General features: G+C 41.0%; 1 protein-coding gene across 5 annotated transcripts in view; it reads left to right on the top strand.

Annotated features, from left to right (window-relative positions):
* LOC146357860 (uncharacterized) overlaps positions 1-27,678 on the top strand; it is a 136,675-nt gene that overhangs the window by 67,554 nt on the left and 41,443 nt on the right. For 3 of the 5 annotated variants that reach the window (XM_084857303.1, XM_084857339.1, XM_084857321.1), the window contains exon 2: positions 22,920-23,240. The exons of the other annotated variants lie outside the window; for them this stretch is intronic. The gene's annotated coding sequence lies outside the window, so the exon portion shown is untranslated. The remainder of the gene's footprint in view (positions 1-22,919; positions 23,241-27,678) is intronic. 5 annotated transcript variants of the gene reach the window in all.

Raw genomic sequence — 27,678 nt, 5'->3', positions numbered from 1 at the left:
ACTGCTCATTCATCACCCTTGCTTAAAGTTCTCCTTTCTGTAGTTTCCAGACCATAATGGCAATGCACACATTTAGTAATGGATAGTGATCATGCATTATTGTATTCTCATAATTTTGTGCTTGCTTGTTCAGCCCAACGCCTTATGTGGCTGAGAAATACACTATATTTAGATAATTTATTATGGGTCTATCTTCTGCTGCTAGAAGATTGAGATCTGGGCCGCTAGTATTCATGCACTGAGGACTTCCAGTTTAGATTACGGCAATGTGCTCCATGTTGGGCTGCCTCTGAAGACAGATTGGAAACTTGTGTAGAATGTGGCAGCCTGCCTGCTGATGGGTGCAGACTGACATTCTCATGTACCAACAATATGAGGCAACTCTACTGGCTGCCAATTAATTTCTGGGCCCAATTCAAACTTCCTTCTAAGAGAAGCTCAGACAGCTGCCTCCCTACTCTATTTCTGGAGGTTAGTAAAATCTTTTCTTTTTCACAAAGCCATTGGGAATTGCTGATAACAGACTGTTGTATTCTATTATCTGTTTAAAACACAGGTACTGTTGCTGTTTATGTTTTAGTGATTAGTTGAGAGAGATGCTTGAAGTGTCTTGCCTAAAGGGCTAAAGCTAGGATTGTGTTCTGTTCTGCAGTAGTCTAACTATGTTTTTGTTTGGAAATGAAGCAGTAAACTTTGAAACATAGCAATAATGTGGTCCTGTTCTAATGAAAAACTGGAACAATGCAAGCTGTGAGAAATGTATTTTCCTCACTTTAATCTTCTATTTCTGCATGCTTTTTCTGATTCTCTGTAGTTAAGACTCCCTTGGTAAAGTAAGATTTATTCTATTTGTTTACTAAATGAAGAAACATTGTACAAAATACTATGCAACCAAAATTCTTATTTGGATTAATCCAATAATAGGTGAGGGTGGAGGCACAAATTCACACACACACACACACACACACACATGCCTCCATCCAGTTGCATATTTATATTTGGAATGGCATGTGATAATTTGGCAAACTGATACTTGACATGTCTTAGCTCATCAGCCAATCACAATCAGGACTGGGGTGTATTCTGCTAAAAAGTCAACTTGTACACCAAATTTGGAATTTGTATAAATGAAGGGGGAAAGTGCTTACTTGCTTATTTACATAATGTTGTGCTGATAGTTATGGGAAGGGGCAAGTCCTACCCCCTGACCACTGGAAATATTTTTTGAGACTTTTCTGGCTTCTGAGACTTCACAAGACACCTTCAAGCTTATCCATGTTTACCAAGGGGCAAGAAATTTGCTTTTTCAAAAATGAAATCTTATTTATATATTATTTATTAGGATCTTTATAAACCACCCTTTAGCAAAAGATATCAGAGCGGTGAACAATAATGTAACAAATATGTGCATACAACCACAAATGGCAAAACAATAAAATTCAACATCACTAAAAACAGTAAAAATACAATAGTACGGACTGACCAACTGGCTATCTTATATTTCTAGTATATTGAATTCCTGCTCAATACCAAATTCCATGCTTTTATTGCACTTCCTTGGAACTTTGGAATACACAGAGTCCTAATTACACCGTAAGGTTTGTTTGTTACATTTGTTTTTCAGGGCTAAACTAAACATTATACACCCACATGTATCTATGTATGTGTAATTTGCCCCCAGCAGCTATTTCTCCCCCTTAAAAGGAACTTTGGGAGGAGCTGATAAGCAGAGAACCACTAGGGGATGTTTGAATGCCAACCCTTTCCTTGCCTGCTGCCTCTCTTTGCTAAATCAGACCACTTTCCAAATGCATGTTTCCAGGAGGACCCAAGACTTGTGTGCACCTTTCTATGCTGCCTGGCAGAAGGCTCTTTTCTAGGAGATGGAGGAAGAAACTGGATGTGCTCAATCTGAATAAAAGCAGTAGGAGAAGGGAAGGGGACACCTCCCCCTAAGTAATTACTTGGAAGCCTTCAGTGGAAGGATAAGTTTGAAGCCTGGATTTCATTGGTCGCTACTTTATTAGAGCTTGTATGTGATTGCATTATCTGTCTTCCATTACTTTTGAAAATATTATCAGGCTGCATATTTATACCTCCGCCTTGTTGCAATTCTGTGTAAACTTCAGTCTTTGTTTCACTGTGGCAATCCCTCTCTCCTTGATTCTTTATGGCTATTGTATATGGAAGCATTCCTGTAAATCCTTAAGGGAGATAAACACAAAACTGATCTTTGAAACTCTAAATATTCTCTAGGCTTAATATGGTTAATCTAATGCTGCCTTTTGCTAAATGGGTGATTGCTTCCAAATAATATGTTTAGGATTAGAATGTGTATCCCATCGATTTAGATGGCACTCCAGTGCAGCGTGTTCAGCACTGGGAGGCCAGAGGCTGATTTTACAGTGACACTAAAACAACTTTATAGTAAGCATACCATATTTTTTACAGTCCAGTTCGCTCCTCTACACAAGAAGTAGGAATGCATTGTGTTACTTTCTCTAACACAAGCTGTTTAGTAACACTTTGTATCCTGAGAAGTCTGCTCTGCTATCTTAAACAATAGTACACTGAACGGTAAAGTGCTACAAGATATTTGATCAGTTTCTGCTCTAAAAAATACCATAAAAGGTTGTGTCCTTAGAAATTGGGCATGTGATTTTTCCCACCCACATTACTGCAGCATGATTCACTTGGCTGCTGGAACAGTTTCTCTCCTCTGGTGGATGTCCCATTAACCATCACTATAAGAATCTTTATGCTGGTTAATGTGGGTAAAAAGGGAGAAAGAGGAATAATTCAGAAGAAGTGGTCATAGGACACAAAAATACTTCTACAAAATCCAGCTTCAAATGGCTGTCCCTCCCCCTCCCCCCGACCATCTAACCCAACCCTGAGGAAAAAAACCCACACCTCTTGGCAATAGTTCATAACTCAAGAGAGCAACAGAATTTAATCTCTACTATATGAAATATTAAAAAGACCTTCCCTTTTGGAAAATGTAACAATGTCCATTCAAGTCCCTTAAAATAGACACATCTTCCCTTTTAAGAATGCTCTTTTCTGTTTTGTTTGGATGCTGGTTCAGTTTTTATGGTACACTCTGATAATCTGAGATTAGTTGCACATAGGTTTTGGAACGGGAACTGCCTTGGTCGCCCTGTGGGATGACCTCTACCGGGAGAGGGACAGGGGGAGTGCGACCCTGTTGATTCTCCTGGACCTCTCAGCGGCTTTCGATACCATCGACCATGGTATCCTTCTGGATAGGTTGTCTGGGTTGGGAGCAGGAGGCACTGCACTACAGTGGTTCCGCTCCTACTTGGATGGCCGATTCCAGAAGGTGGTGCTGGGGGATTACTGCTCTGTGCCATGGCAATTGTGCCATGGGGTTCCACAGGGCTCTATTTTATCCCCCATGCTGTTTAACATCTACATGAAACCGCTGGGGGAGGTTATCCGGAGGTGTGGGCTGAGGTGCCATCAATATGCAGATTGCACCCAGCTCTACCTCTCTTTTACATCAAAACCAGGTGAGGCAGTGACTGTTCTGAATCAGTGCCTGGGCACGGTAATGGACTGGATGAGGGCTAATAAACTGAAACTCAATCCAGACAAGACGGAGGTATTGTTAGTGGGTGGTTCGTCTGCCCGGCTAGGTGATATTCAACCTGTTCTGGAGGGGGTTGCACTCCCCCTAAAGGATCAGGTTCGTAGTTTGGGGGTGCTGTTGGATCCAGAACTGTCACTTGAGGCACAGGTGAACTCAGTGGCACGGAGCACTTTTTATCAGCTTGGGCTGGTATACCAACTACGCCCTTATCTGGACAGAGATAGCCTTGCTACAGTTATCCATGCTCTGATAACTTCTCGTCTGGATTACTGCAATACGTTATATGTGGGGCTGCCTTTGAAAACGGTCCGGAAACTTCAGCTGGTCCAAAATAGGGCAGCAAGATTGTTAACAGGGACTGGCCTGCGAGCTCATATTACGCCAGTACTTTTCCAGCTGCACTGGCTGCCAGTCCATTTCTGGGCCTGATTCAAAGTGCTGGTGTTAACATTCAGAGCCCTTAACGGCTTGGGGCCAGGTTACCTGAAGGATCGCCTCCTCCCATATGTGCCTGCCCGGACCTTAAGATCATCGTCAGCGGCTCTTCTCCGTGAGCCCCTGCCAAAGGAAGTGAGGCGGATGGCTACTAGGAGGAGGGCTTTTTCTGCTGTGGCACCCCGGCTCTGGAATGAGCTCCCTAGTGAGGTTCGCCTGGCACCTACATTGTATTCCTTTCGGCGCCAGGTGAAGACCTTTTTATATTCTCAGGCATTTTAGCCTTCTAAATTTTTATCTTTGCTGTTTTAAATCTGTATTTTAAACTTCTGCACTGTTGCTAAGTTTTATTGTGTTTGTATTGTTATATTGTTGTTTTAATGTTCTATATATTTTAAATTGTTTTATTGTGTGTTGTTTGGATTTAATTTTTGTGAACCGCCCAGAGAGCTTCGGCTATTGGGCGGTATAGAAATGAAATAAATAAATAAATAAATAAATAAATAAAATATGTTCTGTTTTTCTGAGATTTGGTTTTTGAGATAGATTTCACTGAGGATGAGGCTCTTGCATCAAATGATTTGTTCTTAGGCATTAGGATTTTGTCACAGGGGAAGTTAACTGCAGTATTTCCTTAAATGGGAGGGGAGGGATTAATCAGAAAAAGCATGATGAATATGGAAATGAATATTTCAATAAGAGATTTGGTTTTATGTCTGCCAGTCTCAAATTCCTTTTGTATTAAATAAGATGTAATTAGAATTATAGGAAACATTTTGTCATAGGATTTTTGAAATGCTGCTAACAGGTTCAGATATACAGAACTTATTTAATTATCATTTTATATTAGTATTCATATGAACTGATCTGTGTAATTTGATACTGTCATCTGATGTGGGCTAAGCATCAAAAAGGGAACCGGGAAGGGAAAGGGCAGACCAGGGTTTTATGAATTCAGCAAAACCACTGCACACTTCCTACATACTGTTTTATAAAGTCGTAACAAAAAACTTGTGGGTTCTGTGATAAAATCTCATGCTCACAATAGCATGAAATAGGTATACTTGAACTGGAAACAGGTATGACTCGCAGTTTCTTATTCCATATTCTTCTATGGATAATTCATTTCATTCATTTATCTATAATCTTGGTCACAGCCCTTGCAAAACAGCTTACAACAATAATGAAAACTGTGTAGCAACTGCTATAAAAATAGTTGAAATAAATACCCAGCCTAAACTTGAGAAGCAATCTAGACAAGCTCATGTGCCTCACAGGTAACAACCTTCTCTCTGGCTTTATTGCTTATTTGTTGCATCATACACTCATCTTCAAGACTGCATATTCCCATTGTATAGTTAAGAAGAACATTATAGTCTTGTTGGTCTGAGTGAACGAGACAAAGATAGTAACAGTAATGCAATTGTTGTAACCAATTTCTCTTGGTAAAAGTGTGTAAACGTTCACCTTGCAGGATATTGCAGATCAGGAAGAGCACTCTGGAGTCCAAAGGCTTTTACATATTAACAAGTAGAAATTAGTCTGCCTGGGACACCGACCATTACAAACTTACCTCCTTTTTTAAAATTTAGTTTTAGTCCATATAAAACCATGTAGGTGTGGTCCCTTAATTTTTCTATATAACAGGTTATCTGCTTTCTCGTGTCCCCTTCTTCAAATGGTATGTAAATATAAAGTATACCTTTGTTTTTACTTAATCATGTTACATGCAAAGGAGGGTAGTGCCAGCAAATGTTCTAGCCCAGCCTTCCCCAGCCTGGTGTCCTCCCAATGTTTTGGACTTCAACTTTTATCAGCCCCAGCCAAAATGGCTAATGATTAGGAATGCTGGAAGATGTAGTCCAAAACAGGGCATCAGGTTGGGGAAGGCTGCTCTAGCCACTGTTGACCTGCGAAGTACTGTAGATATACAGATGCAGTTCCCAAATGGATGATTTGCTGAAATGACATGGCTAGCAAACAGGTTCCTGTATATAGCTTTTGATATAATTGCCTATATGTTTCCCAGTTACAGCTAATAGCTCCCTTAGAGGGCTATTTGCATCAGAAAAGCGGGGGAGTTGAATCCACCCCCCCCCCCCGCACTGCAGTCCCAATCAAACTCCCTCCCCGCTGGTGGCTTTTGGAATAAGAAAAAGATATTGAGAGCTCCAGTCACAGAACTTCCCTTTCCAGGTCTAGCTTGGCCCTAAGTGTCTCCTCATCTGTTGTTGCTATGCCTTCCTGCTTCTTTTTAGGAATATGAATAATAACCACAGATTGTGGGTAACAGATTTGGGTGCTACAATATCTTGTGAATAAGGGATTATTAAATAGATTTTCTAAGTTAGTATGGAGAATGAAAAACAGAAAGATCTGAGACTTCATTCATGTGATGTCGACCTGCCCCTTCCCTTCCCCTCATACTAACTTCTGGTTTTTATTCTTATGCTATGTGCTGTCAGTAGGTAAGCCCTGTTCTTATCAGCTTGTGGTTATTTAACAGGAAATGGTTGTACTTCAAAAATAAAAGTAAACCACGCTTAATAACATAGCTACAGCACTTCTATTTTTAAATCCTTCTCAGTTTTAGTATTGTAGCACTGTTAAGTTTCCATTAAAGGGATTGTGCAATGTCGCTTACTCCTGAGCAGCAGATCAACTTAAAAAGCTTGAGCTGATGCATATTTGGTATGACTGCCCTAAAATTAAAGGATATTGGATGGATGATGGATATTGGGTACATTAAACATATAACAGGATGTGCAATTCCAGTGAATCCAGGAAAGTTACTATGTGGCTTATATTAAAGAAAGTCAAGCCATTGCTTACCAGAGAATGTTAACTACAAAAAATAATTGCTGCTAAATGGAAATTGGACAGAGTATCTTTGATCAGCACAAGGCCAAATAATTTTTTAAAATGTGCCAAATAGGTGCAAGAGAAGGTAACTTCTTTGTAAGTTTTTTGCATAAGGGAGCATAATTCTAAGTAAGTAAAGACGTGTATCAGTTGTGAGGTTTCTTACAAAGGTGTTATGAATAGTATATCTTGTTAAACTCTTCCAGGGAGAAGAGGTTCTTTTTGTAGTACAAGTTTACAAAGGCTAAAAATTGATGGCTGGGTTGCAAAGAACCATTAAACAGATTTTGTGACACCTAGAGGCTTTAGATCAGGGATGGCAAAACTGTGGGTCTCCTGACATTGCCGGACTCCCAGCTCCCATCATTCTTGACCATTGGCCATGTTGGCTAGGGCTGATGGGAGTTGAAATCCAACAACCTCTGAAGGGCCACAAGTTTAGAACTTGTGTTTTCTTGAACTTCAGCTCTTCCCATTTTAAAGCACTGGGGAAGTCTCAGATTGGTGATTTGAACAGCACCTTACACCTTTTGTCACTGGGGCAGCTTGTAGCAGAGGGAACTGCTAGCCTGATCACTGCTCCTCTGAAGCACTATTGCAGTAGCTGACTAGAAGATGTACTGCTGCTTTTGAGCCCAGCAGGATCAGGTGATCTGAAGACCCAATAACATCCCACCTGGCCTTGTAGAACAGCTGTCCCTGGCCTGGCTCCAGGCTGCCATTCACTGCAGATAGAACAGCTAACAGTCTGCATGGAAGCCCTGTCAACCCATCTGCCAGCCCCATACCCAACTGCTTTTGAAACTGAGAGGAGTCTGAAAATGTTAGCAAAATGGCATGGGGATCAGCTCTTTGAAGGGAAGGGAAAGTTCAAAAATTCTACTGGTATAGCCCCTTGTATGAACGTAAGCAGTTCATTGAATCCTAGCCATTGTCTGTATTGGGAACTTTATGCTGTGTATTTTTGATGCAAAACATTTTAATATTTATTTTAAGGTGTGCAAACCATGATCTTGAGTTTGTGGTTAACAGGAAACAGCTGTACTTACAACAGAAAAGTGAACAATAACTTTAATAACTTAGGTACAGGCGCCTTTATTTTTAAATGCAGGGCACCAGATGTGCTGCACGGAAGGCTGAGGAGGGGGGAAGATGATTGGACATGGGGAGGAACAGGCAACAGAAGGTATAGCTGCCTCATCCTCCATTGCAACAGGGAATTTAAAGGTTGTACACTGATCTCTGGGTTGTGACCTGGCAAGCCAAATAAAGAATGTGCCCCTTCTCTTCCTGTCTATTTCCCTCCCTCAGTTGGCAAGATAGGGGAAATAGGAAAGCATGCTCTGTCCTATTAAATAGCTTTTCTGACTATCCCCTGTTCTAAATTTTGGTTTTAGATGTGCAGCTATATAATACAGAGGTGGCTAAAAAATGGCACTTTGATTATTACATGTCTTGCATTCTTAAATTGAATGTCAAAACTACAAGTATGTACCCTTGTTTTTCTTTTTCTTTTTTAAGCTGTTGTCTGTCCTGAATTAATAATATTCACAAGTATTTCACTTTTTGTGAGACTAGGGGTGAAGACTGACATATATCTAAAAACAAGATGCTTCAATTGTTATCTTAAGCTGGCAGGTATGACTGGGAGACATGGGTTCAAATCCCTATTCAGCCATGAAGCTCAATGGATGACCTGGGCCAGTCACTATCCCTCATCCTAATCTGTCTCACAAGGTTGTTAGGATAAAATAGAGGAGCATGTATACTGCCTTGAACCCCTTGGAGGAAAGGTGGGGCATAAATTATATAAATGGAATGAATGAATGAATGAATGAATACAGATTTTAATGTATGTGAGTCTATAGCGTGTTAACAAATCTAACAGTGGTCTGCTACATTGTCTGGCTGTTCTGTTGCTTCACTCTCCCTGTGTTGGAACAAAGCATTCTAGAGCTAGTTTCCTGAGGTGGAAGGAGGTTGTAGCTGCAGGGCCCTTTTCCAGATGCAGCAAGAGGGGGCAGAGGAGGGAGCATGTGAGGAGGTCGCTCCCTTGACTTCCCCATTCCTGTAGCTGCTACTGCTGTTCCTTAGAAAAGAAAACACTCTGTAGAAAAGAAAACATCTCCTTTCTTAGGGAATGGGCTGCAGGGTACTTTGTTCCTGAACAGGACAAGGGCTAATGTAGCAGCCAGGTATAGCAGACTACAGCACTGGATTCACTGGTGTGCTACAGATCCGCACACATTTTTTAAAAAGAGCTTAAAACATGTTCACAGCACATTTGAGCTTCTCTTGGATTTATGTCAGTCTTGGCTCTAAAAGGCATTTGAGAAAATGCCCTTAGTGGCACATCTTAAATCTACAATGTCCACATTCCTTCACTCATCATCACTGTACACACGTGGGTGAAAAGCCTTGTCTGTGCTAGGAAGGTTTAGGGATAGCATGGGCAGTGCTTTTTTTTTTCTTTCGTGTTATGAGATTTGAATAACTCTGTTTAAAAGTCTCCTCCAAGAATTTTTTTACCAGTACTATAAAGAACAAAGTGACTTTCATTTTCATTCTCCATGGGTGTTTATCCTGCCCCTGATGCTTTCTAATGTGCCCACGGAACTTTAAAAAACTCTGCAGTCCTTCAAAGAGCTTAGACTCTTTTTTCTAATACAAAACACATTTTGTCTTCATTTTAATTTTTTTTAAAGCTAGTGCTATCTTTTTGGCTGCCAAGCCAAACCACGCCTATTGTAACCAGTCACTTCACTTGCTTGGTAGCTATGCTATCAGGCACCCTGAAGAGAAAATGTCTCTGCATTTATATTGCAGTACATGACAGTTGGAGGAGCTCAGTAGGTGGCAGGAGGTAAGCCACACTGCTGTCTTTAGTTTAAAAAGTGGAGTTCCTGGAAGCTGGCAACAATTAGAATAAACCAAATAGGAAATCCTAATTTATGTCAGTGGGCTACAAATGTTACCCAGGTGATTGTCCGTGGGGGCATTTCCAAGGGCAAATCAGTTGTTCCAAAATGGCTAAAGAGTAATGCAAGGAGAAAAGCATTGCTCCCTCCTTTCCCCCACCTCCATAGCGGAGAGGAACTTCAGATAGCTCTCTTCAGCTAGAAAGTGCATTTTGATTATTTATTAGAGAAGAACATTTTGTGCGTAGCTGTGATGGGGCATCCATATAGTTATTCTACCAGGCAAACAATTGTTCCCAGTTTGAGATTTCCTAATTTTATTAGAGCAGAAAGAGGGAAAAGGAGGGCAGTCTATCTGAAACTATATGTGATCAAGTAGAATACTACTTGCCTCTTAGGCGACATATTTCAAAATGCAATAAGATGCATGTTTTCCCTAAGTCTCATTGTTGGAATTTTCCTTTTATATTTCTATATTCATCTCAGCACTTGAATTATGGAAGAAAAGGTAGAAGGGTTGTTAACGCCACAAGCTCCATCCCTCGACCCCTCATTTTATCTGAATTATGCTGTCCTGAATTATGCTGTATTCTTGCAAAAAATTGGTAGCAAGGAGCCAGGGCCCTTTTGGCCCCCTGTAATTCAAGCACTGGTTTTTGCAAATATTTAAATATTTGTTATACTGAGCAATTAAATGAATGGAAGATGTGATTGAGTGCTGTTAAATCAAAGTGATCTTATTGTTAAAACAACAGCCACCCTGTCTTTGTTTACAGCCATATTGTACCAGGTTCTACAATGCATGGATATGGATTTTTCCTAGGGATGTACGAAAGTCACTTACCTGGTCTCGCAGCTTGCTTCGCGGTGGGGGGGAGGCGCTTCGCTTCTCCCCCCGAAGTTCAGGCTCGGGGGGGGAGGCTTTCCGCCTCACCCGGCTGAAATTCAGGCTGGGGGGGAGGCTTCCCGCCTCGCCCGGTTGAAATTCAGGCCGGGGAGAAGCGCCCGTCTCCCCGGCCGCGAACTTCAAAAGAAAAATAAAAAAAAATAAAAAGCCCCGTGATAGGCTACGTAACGATTAACGTAGCCTATTACGGCTAGATCTGCAAAGTCAGCCGTGATAGGCTATGTTAATCATCACGTAGCCTATCATGGGTGACTTTAAAAAAACAAAAAAAAAGCGCGTACGCAAATGGCGGCCCCCATAGGGAGCCGCCATTCGCGTTCCTTATTTGGTCGCTGTAGTCTACGTAAAGTCTACGTAAACGCAAATAGCGTTGCCCTTATTTTCGCCGTAGTCTACGTAATCTTTACGTAGACTACAGCGACCAAATAAGGAACGCGAATGGCGGCTCCCTATGGGGGCCGCCATTAGCCGTACGCGCTTTTTTTTTTTTAAGTCACCCGTGATAGGCTACGTGACGATTTACGTAGCCTATCACGGCTGACTTTGCAAATCTAGCCGTGATAGGCTATGTTAATCGTCACGTAGCCTATCACGGGGGCGTTTTTTTTTTTTTTACTTTTCTTGGAATGGCGGCGGCGGCAGCCGGTCAAAAGACCGGCTGCCGCCCCCGCCCCTGCCCCTGTCGAAGCCCTGCTGAACCGCCGCTGCGACCCGCCACCGGGAGCGACATTCGGGAAAGGTAAGTCCCATCCCGGGGGGGGCGGGGGGCAGGGGGGTGGAGAATTTCTCCCCGAAACTACTTCGGGGGTCCGAATACGTTGGCACTCGGCCCCCCAAAGTTTCGGCGAGAAATTCTCTGACACCCCTAATTTTTCCCCAGTACTCTGAGATCTCCTTTTTACTTTAAGTGGAAAAGGTAAATGCTACTGTACTTCCTCCATCATGCAGTCTGTCCTCCTTATATCAGTGGGCTTCTCCACATAGGGCTTTTATCTTGTGATTGAAATTGGTTACTTACGGAAGTTTGTGGGTCCTTTACATGACGTTGTCAACCTCCAGTGCTTCTCCCATGGTTTCTGACCTTTTCTGTGACTTAATTTGAAATGGAAATAATAAGCTAATAAAAAGAAGCTGTTCGAATCAGTTTGAATTTGTCTGTGTAAAGAGGAAGTGGCGCTATAACAACAGCGCTGTCTAGTGGCTGCATAATTAAACATATAGACCTCACAGAAAAAGGGGGAGGGGGCAAAAGGGGGGAAGGGAAGCACATGTAAAGGGCTGTTTTTAATCCTGCAAAGAATCTGGAAGCAGAAGCCATGGTAAAAATCACAGGATAAAAAGCCTTTGTGTAGAGAAACCCAGTGTTTCTTTTAAAGTAGATTTGGAAGAGATCATAGCAACGGAACATGGCCACTGTTCTGGTAACAGATTTTGGGAGAAGCAAAAAAGTGAAAGAGATACTAATTGAAGGAACACAACAGAGGAGCAACTTCAAAGATTCACAAGAAATAATGAAGTTTATTGAGTCACCCTTTTTCTCAGAGGGCAGCCAAACATGCCATTTTATAGGAACTGAGTAAAATAGTCATATGCTCTGTTTGCACCCTTTTGCTTCTGCTTTGTTCTTTGGCAATTTCCTTTGCCAATGTTAAAGCCCCTTTGCCAGCAATTGCTATGGGGAGAATTCCACTTTAGCGCGTTAGCAAATGAGTGTTACATCTCTGTGAAGCTTCGTTCTGATCCTGCAAACCTTCAAACCTTTTGATGGTGAATCAGGTGCCCCCTGACTCAGGGAGGCTGTGTATGAAGTTTTGTCCAGATCCTGCAAACCCCCAAGGTTTTCCAGCCACCTTGGATTTTCGTTGCTGTCAGGGCTCTGGGTTCTGATGATACATTGGGAGCTTCCTGAGTAGGGGAGGCTGGCTGTGAGGTTTGGTCCTGATCCTGCAGACCCCCAAGGCATCTTATTATAGACATCTCCCCCTTTTTGGTTCACCTGGGATTTTTGTTGCTGTCAGTGTCAGGGCGCTGGGTTTTAATGATGTATCAGACGCCTCCTGAGTAGGGGAGGCTGGCTATGAGGTTTGGTCCCAATCCTGCTCATCCTCCCACACACACACACACACACACACTGCTGGCTTGGATGCCTTAACGTGTTCCTGAGCGCTAAGCCAGCAAAGAGCAGAGTAGCAGCAGTTTTGACTGCCCTTCCCTCACAGTTCTGTAGCCGGCCAAAATAACCTGCGGTGATCGTCAGATTACACAATAACCCACAATGGGTTAAATAATCTATTCTGCTGACTGTGGATTTTCAGAAAGAGTTATTTTAGCCAAATAAGCCATCATGGGTTAAAAAAAACTTCCAACAGACTGCAGAATAACTCACAATGGGTTAATTAAGCCATCGTAGGTTATTGTGACATCTGAACCCAGTCAATGAGAAACTTTAAAGCAGGAATGGGCAACTTGTATCCATCCAGATGTCTTGTCTGTGTGATAATCAGAATGACAGTGGATGTCAGTGTGGGGCAAGTACTGCATTTTTGCAAGTGCAAAATGTGGTGTTACTTTAAGGGGAACATTTATTTTAATAAGTTAAGAGATTTCCTCCTTGCTATCAGCAGTTTGCTCACTATTTATCCTTAGAGAGACAGATGAAGTGCATTCTAATGCTTGTTGTCCTGGGCTCGCATGTGCATACACACGTGCCTACCTACCCACCTCTCTACCTGCAGGGAGGCTCAAGGATGTTTGGTGAGAAGACTCATCTGAAAATTGCCAACCAGTGGAATATATATCAAGTCAGTTGAACTGGGTTTGGATAAGGGAAGGGTCAAAGTCCTGTTTGATTGGGAACCTCAATATTCCCAAGCTTTGGGAAACCCATATTTCTGTCTAATCAACTTTGCAGAATGGTTGGAAGGAAAAAATGTGATGGAGGGCGCAATCCTATGGGGATAGACAGCTGCCTCCAAACTCAGAGGCGACCACCTATCCAAGGCAGGGCAGGAGAAGCGCGGATGGGATCGTCCCCTCTGCGCTTCAGCCACCCTGCATTTGCAGCTAGATAGCTGATTTCAGCTGTCTAGCCGTGGGAAGGTGGAGCGAGGGAAGCGGCTGCTGGACAACACATAGGATGTGTCGTACCGGCATTTCCACCTTCCCCGCCCCAGAATGCCCCATTTTCCCTGGTCCGTGCTCCTCTTCTGAGTGCGGGGCTGTTCCAAGCTGCCTGCAAGGCAGCATGGGGGGGGGGGGAAAGGTCGGTTCTCAGGGAACCAACCTCGAAGTGCAGGCTCCGAGGTCAGTTCCTGGAAAACAACATATCCTATGGCCATCTAGCCGCTGACTAGCGGCCATAGGATTGCTCCCTAAGATATTATAACCTGTCTTCAGCCCTTAGGTTAGGGTAGAGAAAAAGAATCAAGCCATGTGCCTCTGACATACGTGGACAAAAACAGGCCAAGCAGAAAGGGCTTCACTGAAAGATAGGCCAGGAAACCTCTTATAATACATATGTTCAATTAGACACGGTATCTGTGGGAGCGCCAGTGACACAGTGGATTGAAGAGATCTGCAGTCTTAAATGAAGGTCATTGAAAAGCAGCTGTAGAGGTTTAAAATACATTATTTATTTTGTGTCTGAGTTCTTTTGAAAAGAAGTTATACATTGGTTTAGGCAAAGAAATTTTCAGCCCAAACCCATAGGTGTTTTTCCCTCTTGCCATGAAGTACTGTGTCACATACTGCTGTTGGTTAGTATTTAAAGAGAGTCTAGAGATAGTTGGCAACTGTCTGTAGCCAAGTATTCCATGAGAGCAGTTCAGAGAAACAAAATGTTAAGACAGCAAGAAGGACATGAGCTTGCCTCATAAGGGCATCGAGACCCTTTAAGCGTAGTTTTCAAAAACCCCAAATCTGTGAGTTACTGTACATTTGGGATCCTTAGCAAACTGTAATCAAGATACTTTCACAATTATTAATCTTATGGGAAAAGCTAGTAGAGTTTGTTGTTTAATTTCAGAGGTGCTTCTAGCAGCTAACTATTTCAATTGAATGGCAAACACCCAAACAAACTGAAGGAAAAAGTTGTTAACAACTTTGGAACAGTACAGTTTTGTGTGTTTGCACTTCCAAAGGAACACTTACACTTATTTGATCCCTGTTTCATATAATGTATATAGTACAGAATGGTGAATTGACTTGAATTGTGAGAAGAGGGGCTTAGAAATATTTGTGTGCTTCAAATATTTTTCTTCAATTTTCTGCTTTTTTCTCATATATTTTAATATGGGTCAAACAAAAGGATTTTTTGTGTTTTGTTTTTAAACTGAGCTTAAAAACGAGGCTTGTGTATCTTGAACTTCCATCATCTGGCAGATGAATTCCAGGCTAAAACAAAATAAATGTTTGTCTTAATTATGCCTTGCAAGGCCTAAAAATAGCAGATGTTGAAGAATTGTTGCAGAAGTCTTGGAAGAATACATTAACACTGAAAAAATTAGTTTCTATTTAAAGTAGCTTGTCTCCCCCAATGTCACACCTACATTTTAGATTGCTTGTTTCTCCATTTTCAGCTAAAGCAATGTACACTTCTAATATTTGGAAACAACACTAAGCAACCCATCACAGCACTAGGAAATAGGGTCGGGAGTGTAGATATGTTGATGACTAATCCAAAGTAGCTGCCATTACTCTATCACATTTATAATTGGGCTGGTAGAGGTGGAAGGTTAGCCCTAAAAAAAGGTATGAAATTTTTACAACTCTTTCTTACTTGGCACAGAGTGCAACTGGGAAATCATCATTAATTAGTAGCCTTGAAAGCTTGGAATCTGGTTATATGAAGGACCACCTTCGCTCATACAGTCCTGCTAAGATTTGTCTTAGGGGTCCTCCTTAAGTGCCCACCGTTAAGATCAGTGAGGTTGGTATGCACTAGAGACGGCTATCTCACCAGTGGCCCCTAGTCTTTGGACGGAACAAAATGAATGCTGAGGACAAATACTAGATGACCATTATCTTGATTGTGAGCTTCTAGTTTGTGTGCCTATCTACTTAGGTGCCATTTTTGGCAGGAAGGAGGAATATAAATTTAATAATCGATTAATTTAATAATTAATTAATTGTACAATGGGTTGATGCTGAACCCTCTCCTCCCAGTCACTTTTCTTCCAGCTGGGCTCACTTTTGGTATCTGAGGAGAGCCTTGGGTGAGTTCAGCATCTGTGGCCTTTGCTCCCCTTTTGAATGTTTAAATTGCCTCTCCAGCCCCTGCTTTACACACCATTAGGTCAGACATGCTTGTAAAGAAACGTCTACCCCCTTGCATGTAATTCTGATCGTTACTAGTGCAGCTCCATTTCACAGGGCCCTCTGTTCCCTGTATTTGTGGTTCTAATCAGATTACTGGTTAAAAATAATCAGAATTTCATAAGAGGTGTAATTACTGTTGTACACCAGGATGCTGGTTTTTTATTTCCTAAAATTCTTACCACCTGTTTTCAGCTATCTAGAAAAACATGTTGATTGGTCTTAACTGCTTCTGTTAAAATGAGCAAAGTACTTGCTGGGGGTCTGTGGAGGGGGAGAAATGAAAGATTTGGTTGGGGTGTGAGAGACCCAATAGGGATATATAGTACTCCTTTGAAATGACCATAACCTGGAGATGCTGTGGATGGGCAGCATCCAATCAACCATGTAAAGAAAAAGTGTTGAACATTAGATTCAATCTGAAAATCATATTCAACTGAGCTCTCTTACATAAGCAGTTTGTAGACAAATGAAATCATGGTGCTATGGAAATGCTAACTCCCATGTTTCAGTCTTCCCTCACTCTCATTTTTTAAACTGCATCCCAGGCATCTGGTAAAGTGACTGCAAAATTCCACCCCTAAACAAAATGCAGTTCAGCCAGGGACAACTTTACTGGCATAATCCAGTTCAGAATAATTTTTATGTGCCTCAGCAAGAAATATTACTGGTATTGCAGATCACACAATGTGGATAGTATGGGTAAATTAGGGGTACAATTCACAGTATGGAGTTTTATATAAGGAGTAGTTTGCACAGAGTGTGTGCCTGTGTTGCCCCTGTGACCTTTGATCAAAACAATATTGTACAAGTTCAGCCCCTTCCTGAAATTGCCAATGGGAAACCACCTATTAAGTATTTACCATTCTTTCTTTTCTGTCTTTAAGACATTTTTACCCTGCTTTTCCCCTCTAAAAAAAGGAGTCGCAATCAAAGATAGCCATGGTTAGTGTGAATGGGAGCAAAATAGGGAGTGGCTTGTAGATCTATGTGAAAAACACTTGCTGGAGACTGGTGCAAGTGGGGATTCGAAGCAGATCACCCCCAAGGGTCAGGGCAATATTTAAAACTCTGGGGATCATCTTGCTAAGGGGGTGATCTACACCCCTTTTCCCCACCTGTCAACCATCAAATGCCATCAAATCAATCTACTGTATATACAATCTCCTCTTGTCAGTTACCTTGTTTATTTGACAGCTATTTGTTGGACAAGGCAAGCCTATCTGTTTTGTACAGCTGCAGTTGTACAATTATACATCTCTGAAAATCCAAAATCAATTTTTAAAAAATGAGGACATTTGCACATATTACCAGGGCTGACTTTTTAAAATAATACTTTTTGGCCCCCATTTGTGCAAATGTCAGGAGGAGGAAAAACGCCAGGAACGTCAACAGAGGTTGCAGTTCCTGCAGAGAGGGGGACTTGGTGGCAGATGAGATGGGTTCTGCTGCCAAGTCCTGTGGGTCACTTACCAGGGCCGGCAGGAGGACCAAGGGGGAAGGAAGGGAGAACAACCCACGGTGAGCCTGATCATGGATTGTTCCGACAACAACCCATGCTGCATGGCTTTTTTGGAAGGGTAGGTTGTTGTGTCGTGCAAATTCAGCCAATAAGCTATTCAATAAAGCACAAGTTAAAAGCATCAGCAAACACAAAAAAGTAATCTAATAGTCAATAAGTCAAACTAAGCAACTTCAGAGTCTAATGCTTAAAAAAAAAAGACTTCACTTGCTGGTGGAACACAGATAAAAAAGATGACCTAACCTCTTGGGGCAGGGAGTTCCACAGACAGAGTGCTGCCACTGAGAAAGGCCCCTTCGCACATTGCCACCAACGGTGCTTCTGAAGGCAATGGCACACACAACAGAGATGCAGAAGCTGATCTTTTAAGGACAGACAGGTTCATGTGGGAGGAGACGATCCTTCAAGTAACTTGGTCCCAAGTCATTTAGGACTTTAAGGTAATAGCAAGCACCTTGAATTGCAATTGGGAATGAACTGGCAGCCAATGCAGCTGATACAATAATGAGATCATGAGGTCCCAGCACTGTGCCTCAGTCAAAATTCTAGCAGAAGCATTCTGCACTAGTTGGAGTTTTTGAGTGCTTTTCAGGGGCATCCACCTATAAGTGTGTTCAACTCTAGCTATAGAAAATACAGAATAAAGCTGTGTCCATGAATAGAAAAGCAAGAGAGAACCATTGAATCAAGTATGTAATATGCCACTTCTGGGAGCAGTTCCAAATTCTTTACTCAGTGGATATAATCCAGTAAGAGATTTAGAATCATAGAGTCATAGAATAGTAGGGTTGGAAGGGGCCTATAAGGCCATCGAATCCAACCCCCTGCTCAATGCAGGAATCCAAGTCAGAGCATCCCTGACAGATGGCTGACATCCCCTGACAATTTGTTGTTGTTGTTGTTCAGTCGTTAAGCCATGTCCGACTCTTCGTGACCCCATGGACCATAGCACGCCAGGCTTTCCTGTCCTCCACTCTTTCCCGGAGTGTGCTCAAATTCATATTCATTGCATCGATGATGCGATCTCGCCATCTCATCCTCTGCTGTCCCCTTCTCCTTTTGCCTTCAATCTTTCCCAGCATCAGGGTCTTTTCCAGTGACTGTTCTCTTTGCATTAGGTGGCCAAAATATTTGAGCTTCAGTATCTGTCCTTCCAATGAGCAGTCAGGGTTGATTTCCTTTAGGACGGACTGATTTGACCTCCTTGCAGTCCAGGGGACTCCTAAGAGTCTTCTCCAGCACCACAGTTCGAAGGCATCAATTCTTCGGCGCTCAGCCTTCCTTATAGTCCAGCTCTCACAGCCATACATTACTACTGGGAAAACCATAGCTTTGATTATACGAATCTTTGTCAGCAAGGTGATGTCTCTGCTTCTTACTATGCTGTCTAGGTTTGCCATAGCTTTCCTCCCAAGGAGCAAGTGTCTTTTAATTTCATGGCTGCAGTCACCGTCTGCGGTGATCTTGGAGCCCAAGAAAATAAAATCTGTCACTGCTTCCATTTCTTCCCCTTCTATATGCCAGGAAGTGATGGAGCCAGACGCCATGATCTTAGTTTTTTTAATGTTGAGTTTCAAACCAGCTTTTGCACTCTCCACTTTCACCCTCAACAAGAGGCTCTTTAGCTCCTCTTCGCTTTCTGCCATTAGGGTGGTATCGTCTGCGTATCTGAGGTTGTTGATCATTCTCCCGGCAATCTTAATTCCGACCTGTGATTCATCCAACCCGGCATTTATCATGATGTACTCTGCATATAATTTAAATAAGCAGGGCGACAATATACAGCCTTGTCATACTCCTTTCCCAATTTTGAACCAATAGTTGTTCCATGTCCGGTTCTTACTGTTGCTTCTTGTCCCTCGTACAGGTTTCTCAGGAGACAGGTAAGGTGATCTGGTACTCCCATCTCTTTCAGAATTTGCCAGAGTTTGTTGTGATCCACACAATCAAAGGCTTTGGTGTAGTCAATGAAGCAGAAATAGACGTTTTTCTGGAATTCTCTTGTCTTCTCCATGATCCAGCGAATGTTGGCGATTTGTTCCTCTGCCTCTTCGAAACCCAGCTTGTACTTCCAGTAGTTCTCGGTTCACATGCTGCTGAAGCCTAGCTTGTAGGATTTTGAGCATAACCTTGCTGGCATGTGAAATGAGCGCAATTGTGCGGTAGTTTGAACACTCTTTGGCATTGCCCTTCTTTGGAACTGGAATGTAAACTGACCTTTTCCAGTCTTGTGGCCACTGTTGAGTGTTCCAAATGTGTTGGCATATTGAGTACAGCACTTTAACAGCATCACCTTTTAGGATTTTAAATAGCTCAGCTGGAATACTGTCATCTCTGCTAGCTTTGTTGTTACTAATGCTTCCTAAGGCCCACTTGACTTCACTCTCGAGGATGTCCGGCTCAAGTTCAGTGACCACACTATCATGGTTATCAGGGACATTAAGATCTTTCCTGTATAGTTCTTCTGTGTATTCTTTCCACCTCTTCTTAATCTCATCTGCTTCTGTTAGGTCCCTGCCTTCTTTGTCCTTTATCATGCCCGTCTTTGCACAAAACATTCCCTTGAGATCTCCAATTTTCTTGAAGAGATCTCTAGTCTTTCCCATTCTATTGTTTTCCTCGCTTACCTTGATTCATTGATCTTACATTCCAGGTTCCTAAACAATATTGTTCTTTATAGCATCGGATTTTCTTTTCACCACCAGACACATCCACAGCTGAGTGGCCTTTCAGCTTTGGCCCAGCCGCTTCACTCTTTCTGGCGCTACTTGGAAATTCCCTCTGCTCTTCCCCAGTAGTATATTGGACACCTTCCGACCTGAGGGGCTCATCTTCTAGCATCATATCTTTTAGCCTTGTGATACGTTCCATGGGGTTTTCTTGGCAAGAATACTGGAGTGGGTTGCCATTTCCTTCTCCAGTGGACCACATTTTGTCAGAACTCTCTGCCATGACCTGTCCGTCTTGGGTGGCCCTGCACGGCATAGCTTATGGCTTCACTGAGTTACGCAAGCCCCTTCGCCACAACAAGGTAGTGATCCCTTAAGGGGCAGTAAAAGATAGGTAACCTCAAATACAGTCTGCCTAACTTTATGTCCTGTTAATTTAAATGGTACTTAGATGCACCTGGCATGTTTCTAGTGTATAGACCAGTTTGCATCTCATTGACCCTCACCATGGAGCTCCTCTCCTTCCTTCAGTAACAAATTCCACCTCCATAGGGACAGCAGGCTGTTTTCCATGAAAGTCATGGTTGGTTACTATTATTGGGTCGCCAGTAGATTGACACAGGAGACAGTCTTTTGCTAAAAAAAAAAAATCTGCAGACTTTTTTCTTTACCCTCAAAGAAGGCCTAAAATAAGAAAAAAGGCTGAAACGTGTTGGGCTTCCGATAATAAATTCTATCTTGCATCCTGGGAACGTATTTCTCTTCTTTGTGATCTGCTATTATTGGACCATTTTTAAGACAGTATAATTTTTGGAACTTTGTCTTTTCTTCTTGCAATTATTGGGCAAAACACTGTGAGATCATGACAGTTTGGCTTTGGTGTTTGTAAAGATGAGACTAAGCCTTAAGTTGTAAGTATTCTCTTCAGGCAATCTAAAAACAAGACTGAAGGCTTGATTTCCAACATTACATTTTAAAAACATGATTTAAGATGCATGCAGTTATAACAAGGTGTGTGTGGACACCTATCTCTATTTCCCAGATAAGATGCTTGGTACAATTCTAGTGTGTGTGTACATTGCCCCTGAGAAATTCAGGCATGTGTAAAGGTGCACCACTATGAGATTTTGAAAATTTTGGATTGTGGGGTACTTGCAAACACGTAGTATATGTGCACAGAGATACTGGAACTGTGATTTTCCTTTTTCCAGTTTCTGGCAGGCCGTAATACAGTGAAGGACCAATGAAGCCACAATCCAAATTCTGTTTTCAAAGTGGTGGAAAATATGTCACGTTTATTGTGCAGCTGTCCTAGACATATGAAGGCCTGGAAAAAAAACTGGAAAAATTCAGGGAAAAAATAAGTTTTTCTGTTTTTGTGTTTTTTCCTGAAGGGCCGGTTTTAATTTTTTTCTGAAAAAAATTGAACAGCTTTGGATTATGAAATATTTTCTTTTAGCATTTAAGACAACATATTTATATATTGTTACCCAGCCTTTACTCCCCACAAAATGATTTCTAAAAACTATGCAGTAAGAACACTTTTATAGAAAGACTAGAGATGTAAAATGTCTGGAAATAATGAAGCCATGGGGGAAAATGTATTTTTAATCCTCTCTGTAAGATTCCCAGCAGAGTTAGCTTTTTTCATTCCTTATTATAATTATTGATCTAAAGTATATTTTACTGATAGATATGTATGCTCATTTCCCAACATGTGAGGAGAGTCACCATTGTGCATTCTTGACAGTAAATGTGCATTCTTGACAGCTTGGGTTTTGTTCTATGGGTTTCTGATGCTGTAAGAGTCATCTAATGTAGTTCTAATCTATTCAGACAATAATTACAAATTTACTGAGTTTACTCTTAAAACTTTTTAAATATAACGATAATTTTATGAGCAAACTAAGTCATACATAAAATGACTTTAGGAACAGAATGGCGGCTTTATGTTCCTAAAGCAGCCCTCCCCAACCTGGTGCCCTCCAGATGTTTTGGACTACAGTGCCCAGCATTCCTGACCATTGGCCATGCTGCCTGAAGCTGATGGGAGCTGAAGTCAAAATATCTGGAGAGCACCAGGTTGGGGAAGGTTGTCTTAAAGCAACAAAGTGACTTTGGAACTGTAAAGAGCTCTACAAAAATAAGTATTGCTTATTTTTCAATTTTTCCAAAATTTTAATTTTTTCCGATACCCCCTTTCCCATGACCTCAAAATTTCCAGAAATTTTACATCTCTAAACTGTCCTCATGTATATTTCATTTGTTTCTAATTTAGCACTTATTGTAGGCTTGTAAATACCTGCAGCAAATACTTTTCTTTTGGTGACCAAACAAGGCAGCACTTGTGCATTAGGAAAACAGTTGGCTCTTTATTTTTCAGGCTGTCAGTGGGCTACAAATTACCAATATGGAGGTGTGCAGACATGCAGGGTAGTCAACATTTTCATGAACTAGTAACTTTTGTGAACTTATTTACAAGGCTGATAAGAACTGCAATCAATAGTATGGAAAGCTGCCCTGCAGACATATCTTAACTCTTCTGGCATCATGTTTGAATCCTGTGTAAGACAAAGTTATCAGAAGTCTGTGGAGAAAGCAGCGGCAACAGTGGTGGTGGGGAATGGCCACAGATTTAGATGCTAAAAAAAGTAATATTTCTCTTGGATTTTTTTTCCAGTCAACCCAGTGGGAGAATGAGATTATCCGCATAGGAAGAGCTACAACAGCAGTATTCCTTTCTACCTGACCAATGACCAATACTTGTGCAGAAAAACCACAAAAAAGGCAAATAACTTTTCACTGACTGTGGAATGCATGGGCAAGGCTGAGAATGACCAAGCTGAGAACTGCTTGAAAGAGTTGGCCGCAGACAGAAGAGCCAGTTGTGAAGGCACCTGTTGAGCATTTGGAATGTTTTCTGTTGGGTAGCGTCAAGGTGGGAGAGGCTACTGTAGGTAGCTTCAACAGGTGCAGTCCTAGATATATTAGCCTTCTCAAGGTAAGGCCCATCATGCTTTGTTTTGTATCATTCACTTGTTTCATTTTTGGAGGGATGGTTATGTGAATGTAGTACTGTTGACAGAACAAAATTAACACTGAGGACAAATACTTGGATGACCATGTTCAGACTAGAGACGGTGAGGTGTTTTTCTCTCTCTCTACTCAGTGGACTCTGCCACATAGAAGACCAGCTCCGTATGGCAGGTCTTTGACCCAAAAGGATACTGCTATGGCTTTCTCAGTGCATGTTCAGTTTTGTTCTGCTCTTTTTCTCATGCTAATTCACACGCCTTTTATTGCAGTGGAGATCTACCCCGGTAGGTCCCAATTTTGAAACAACTCCGTGTTGTGTTTTAATTTTATTTATTTTATTTAAAAACCTTTCCCCACCTTTTTTTTTAGCCACATAGACTCCAAGTGGTTCAATTTGTCGCTCTTGGCAATCTTTGCAGCTAGAAATTTTGAGGCCATGGAAAAAAATGTGTTTTTTCGGGAAAAATGGAAATGTTGGAAAAATTGAAAAATTGAAAAATAAGCAATACTTATCTTTTTAGCACTCTTGCTTTAGGACAGCCTTTCCCCAACATGCTGCGCTCCAGATATTTTGGACTTCAGCTCCCATCAGCCTTAGGCAGCATGGCCAATGGTCAGGAACGCTGGGCACTGTAGTCTCAAACATTCAGAGGGCACCAGGTTGGGGAGGGGTGCTTTAGGAACATAAAGCAGCCTTTCTGTTCCTAAAGTCATTTTATGTATGACTTAGTTTGCTAAGTGATAAAACTATCACTATATTTTAAAAGTTTTAAAAGTAAACTCAGTAAATTTGTAATTATTGTCTGAATAGATTAGAACTACATTAAATTACTGCTACAGCATCAGAAACATGTAACCCAAGCTGTCAAGAATGCGCATTTACTGTCAAGAATGCACAATGGTGACTCTCCTCACATGTTGGGAAATGAGCATAAATGTCTGTCCGTAAAATATACTTTCGATCAATAATTTTAATAAAGAATGAAAGAACTAACTATGCCAGGAATCTTACAGGGAGAATCGAAAATATTTTTTTTCCCCATGGCTTCATTATTTCCAGAAATTTCACATCTCTAGTCTTTCTATAAAAGTGTTCTTATTACATAGTTTTTAGAAATCACATCTCTGCTGCAGCACACCTTCTATTGAATCATGTTCTGCTTTATCTACAAGTGTGCAAGCTGTTCCAAAGCCCTTGAGCCTGTAAGAACCTACCCCAAGCATTAATTGCTGGATGTGGAATTCATCAGTCCTTTCCAGCCACATAACAAAATACATAACAAAATATGGAACCAAACCCTCCCCCTGCCTCTCCATTGCATTCCTTTTCTCCACAAAGGGCAACTTCTTGCTTGCTGTATATATCTGGTTGGAAGGCTACTCAGAGCCCTGGACCGGCTTCCAATCTCTCATCCACTTTTCAAGAAACAAGAACAAATCAGACTGTAATAGAAAACAGTGATGGCCTCTGGCTTATGATCTTTGTTTGCTATTTAACCAGTGTACCCAGTTGTATCCTTGTTGATGTGTGTGTGTGTTTTATTGCATCTCTGTACAACCTTTCTGGAACCAACTAAGGCTGTTTACAAAAATTCAGAAAACAAAAATCATGTCCTAAGTGAGCCTGTAAGTAAAATCCACGGACTTATGTATGTATGTAAGTAACTGATTTAAGAGGCATACAAATATGTATGTGTGTAATTTTTTTAAGAGGTAGAGCTTTGCAAACCAATTTGAACTTGGTCATAATGTACTATCTGTATCAATATTCCTTAGTCTGCGATGGAAATATCAACCAGGTTTTTTAAGTAATTGCTGACGTTGCTTTTATAATTGTAATGAAGTAGAAAATCCCATGTTGTAACTGGATTTTTAAAATTGTGCACTGAAACCCCTTTCTAATGTTTCTAATACAAAACAATTCCTTTCCCCTGTGACTGGATGCTACAAATGCATGGCTTCCCACATTATTGCATGTGAACCACATTAACTAGCAGAAAAAAAGCAGTAAACAATTGTTTGAAGGCACCCCATGTCAACAGATATATCAGGCTATATTTGTCAGAGAAGTCTTGCTATTTTTTTTTTCATAAGGTGAGTCTTTTGCTTCTTGTTGTCCAAATCATTTAGTATAAAAATGTCTAAATAATTGTTCTCTCTTTATTCCTGGATGTAATTCCAGTTAAAGGACTAACTAGATGTGGTGGCAAACTCATATGTTACTTCGCCCTCCCTATACCAGAGAACCCTTCCCAGACATTTTTCTTGTAGTTGGGGCTCTATGGCCAGAAGTAACGTATGAAGGATGAAAAGCAGCTGGAGAGAAGTAGTTTGGGGAGGAAGCAGGAGTTGCTTGGAGGGTTCAGTACGTCCACCCCTTCTGTGTGTTAAATTGTCCTTCAACACCATCTCCTGTTTTATAGGAATTTGGCAATAACTGTGTTCTGACACACTGGTCATGCTGCTGTCATGTGTAGAGCCTTAAAGAGAGTGTATGTGATGGCAATGCTGATATCACAGAAGAAATCAACTCTAGTTTTCACCTTGAACAATTCTGCACCATTGCTGTTTGATTCTATTGAAAAAAAATTGCTAAAGTGTTCGATTTGGAGAGTATAGGACCACATTTCCATTCCCCTAATTAACACAAGCGTGGATTGTGCTCTCAAGTCAAACCTTTCCTGTTGTTTTTATAAGTGCTATCATTTTGTTATATTATTTTTATTCAAAACTCTTGTAAGCTGGCTTGAGCTGGAATATGCTTAGAAAGATGGGATACATTTATATAAATAGATTTCAATGTAAATAAATAAATCATACAATGATTTATTCTTCCATATATACCTACCTTCTTCCATATATACCTACCTGAACCTTAAGATTGTTACTGGAGGCCCTGTTTTGTGTGCCCCCACCAAATGAAGTGAGACAGGTGGTTATAAAGAGCGCGCCATCTCAGTAATGTCACCTTGCCTATGGAATGACTTCCCCAGAGAGGCTTGCCTGGTGCATTCTTTATGGTCTTGTTGCCCAGGTGAAAACCTTTTTATTCACCCAGGCCTTTTAAACAAATTTGTGTCTTAAATAAATCTTGGACTCCCACCGTTTTTAGTCTGGTTTTGTAATTTCAACTGCTAATTGTTTTATGCAGTCTTCACTAGAAGGAATGTCTTATGCCTTACTTTTGTTTTTAATTTTGTCTATTGTATTTTTAATATTGTCTTTGGCTTTGCTTTGGTTTTAAGCCATCCAGAGATTATTTTTTGATGAGTGGTCATATACATTTAATAAATCATGTAATAATAATATATGTAGAAAGGACCATCAAAATTGGAGAAAAGTAGTTGAAACCCTGGAAAGATTTTTGACAGGCTTCTCCATGGACTAAGGATCTTTTGTTGCATGTCTCTCTCTCGTAGCAGATTACTCTGTTTTCCACATTTACCGATCTAAGTGAGGAAACTAGATTGGAGAATTTGACTTTCCATCATTAACATGATTTTCCATTACTGTCTTTTTATAGTTCTTATTTGGTGTGAATATGTGTGAACCAATCATTCAATTCCTCCCCACCCATATATGCTCAGTGATTCAGAGATTTCTAAATAGAGGTCATGCAGGATATGGATTACTCCAGTATAAGCTGTTTTGAAAATAAATGTTACTTTAGGTGGATAATGTCATTACAGTTTATTCTTCAATGAAATGTTTTTATACTGGTGTTCTATTTGTATGTGGGAGATAGAAGGATTGATGTACACAGCATTATCTATAAATCCCAGTTCAGGTGGATTAATTCTCAAGAAATTTTCCATGTCATCTAGGAAAGTCCTTTTGTTAACTTTGTGGAGAGTTCAGACTTACAGATGATTATTAGTGCATCAGAGAGAGACAAACATTGGTGAACTTTCTGTTCAAGCAGGTTGAAACAGATTGAATGAATGCCCATCACAGAGCAGTCACTGTTGAAATCATTGCATGATCTGTATAATAATGGGAGCTCATTTGCACTATGCTCATTTACACAATTTGTTTATCCGCAAAGCTTACCATAAACATCAGAGTCAGTGTTAACAGTGAGTGCAGATGTAATGCAGTATATTTCAGATGTAATACATAATAAAATACAATATTTTATGTTGTATTTTGTTGTGTTTATAGCTGTGTTTTTGTAATGTAAACCACCTTGGGAAATGCCTTTGTTAAAATGGACAAGCATGGGCGAATTTAATTCAGGTGACCATCATATCTACTATTGTGGGCAAGAATCCCTTAGAAGAAATGGAGTAGCACTCATAGTCAACAAAAGGGTGGAAAAAACAGTACTGGGGTACAATCTCAAAAACAATAGAATGATCTCAGTACGAATCCAAGGCAAACCATTCAACATCACAGTAATTCAA

The sequence above is a fragment of the Heloderma suspectum genome, chromosome 1 (genome assembly GCF_057233095.1).
Source record: "Heloderma suspectum isolate Gila_16-S chromosome 1, 16-S_ref, whole genome shotgun sequence".
NCBI classification, from domain to species: domain Eukaryota; kingdom Metazoa; phylum Chordata; class Lepidosauria; order Squamata; family Helodermatidae; genus Heloderma; species Heloderma suspectum.
The sequence above is the reverse complement of the archived record's forward strand: the minus strand, read 5'-3'. Positions and strand labels throughout refer to the sequence as shown.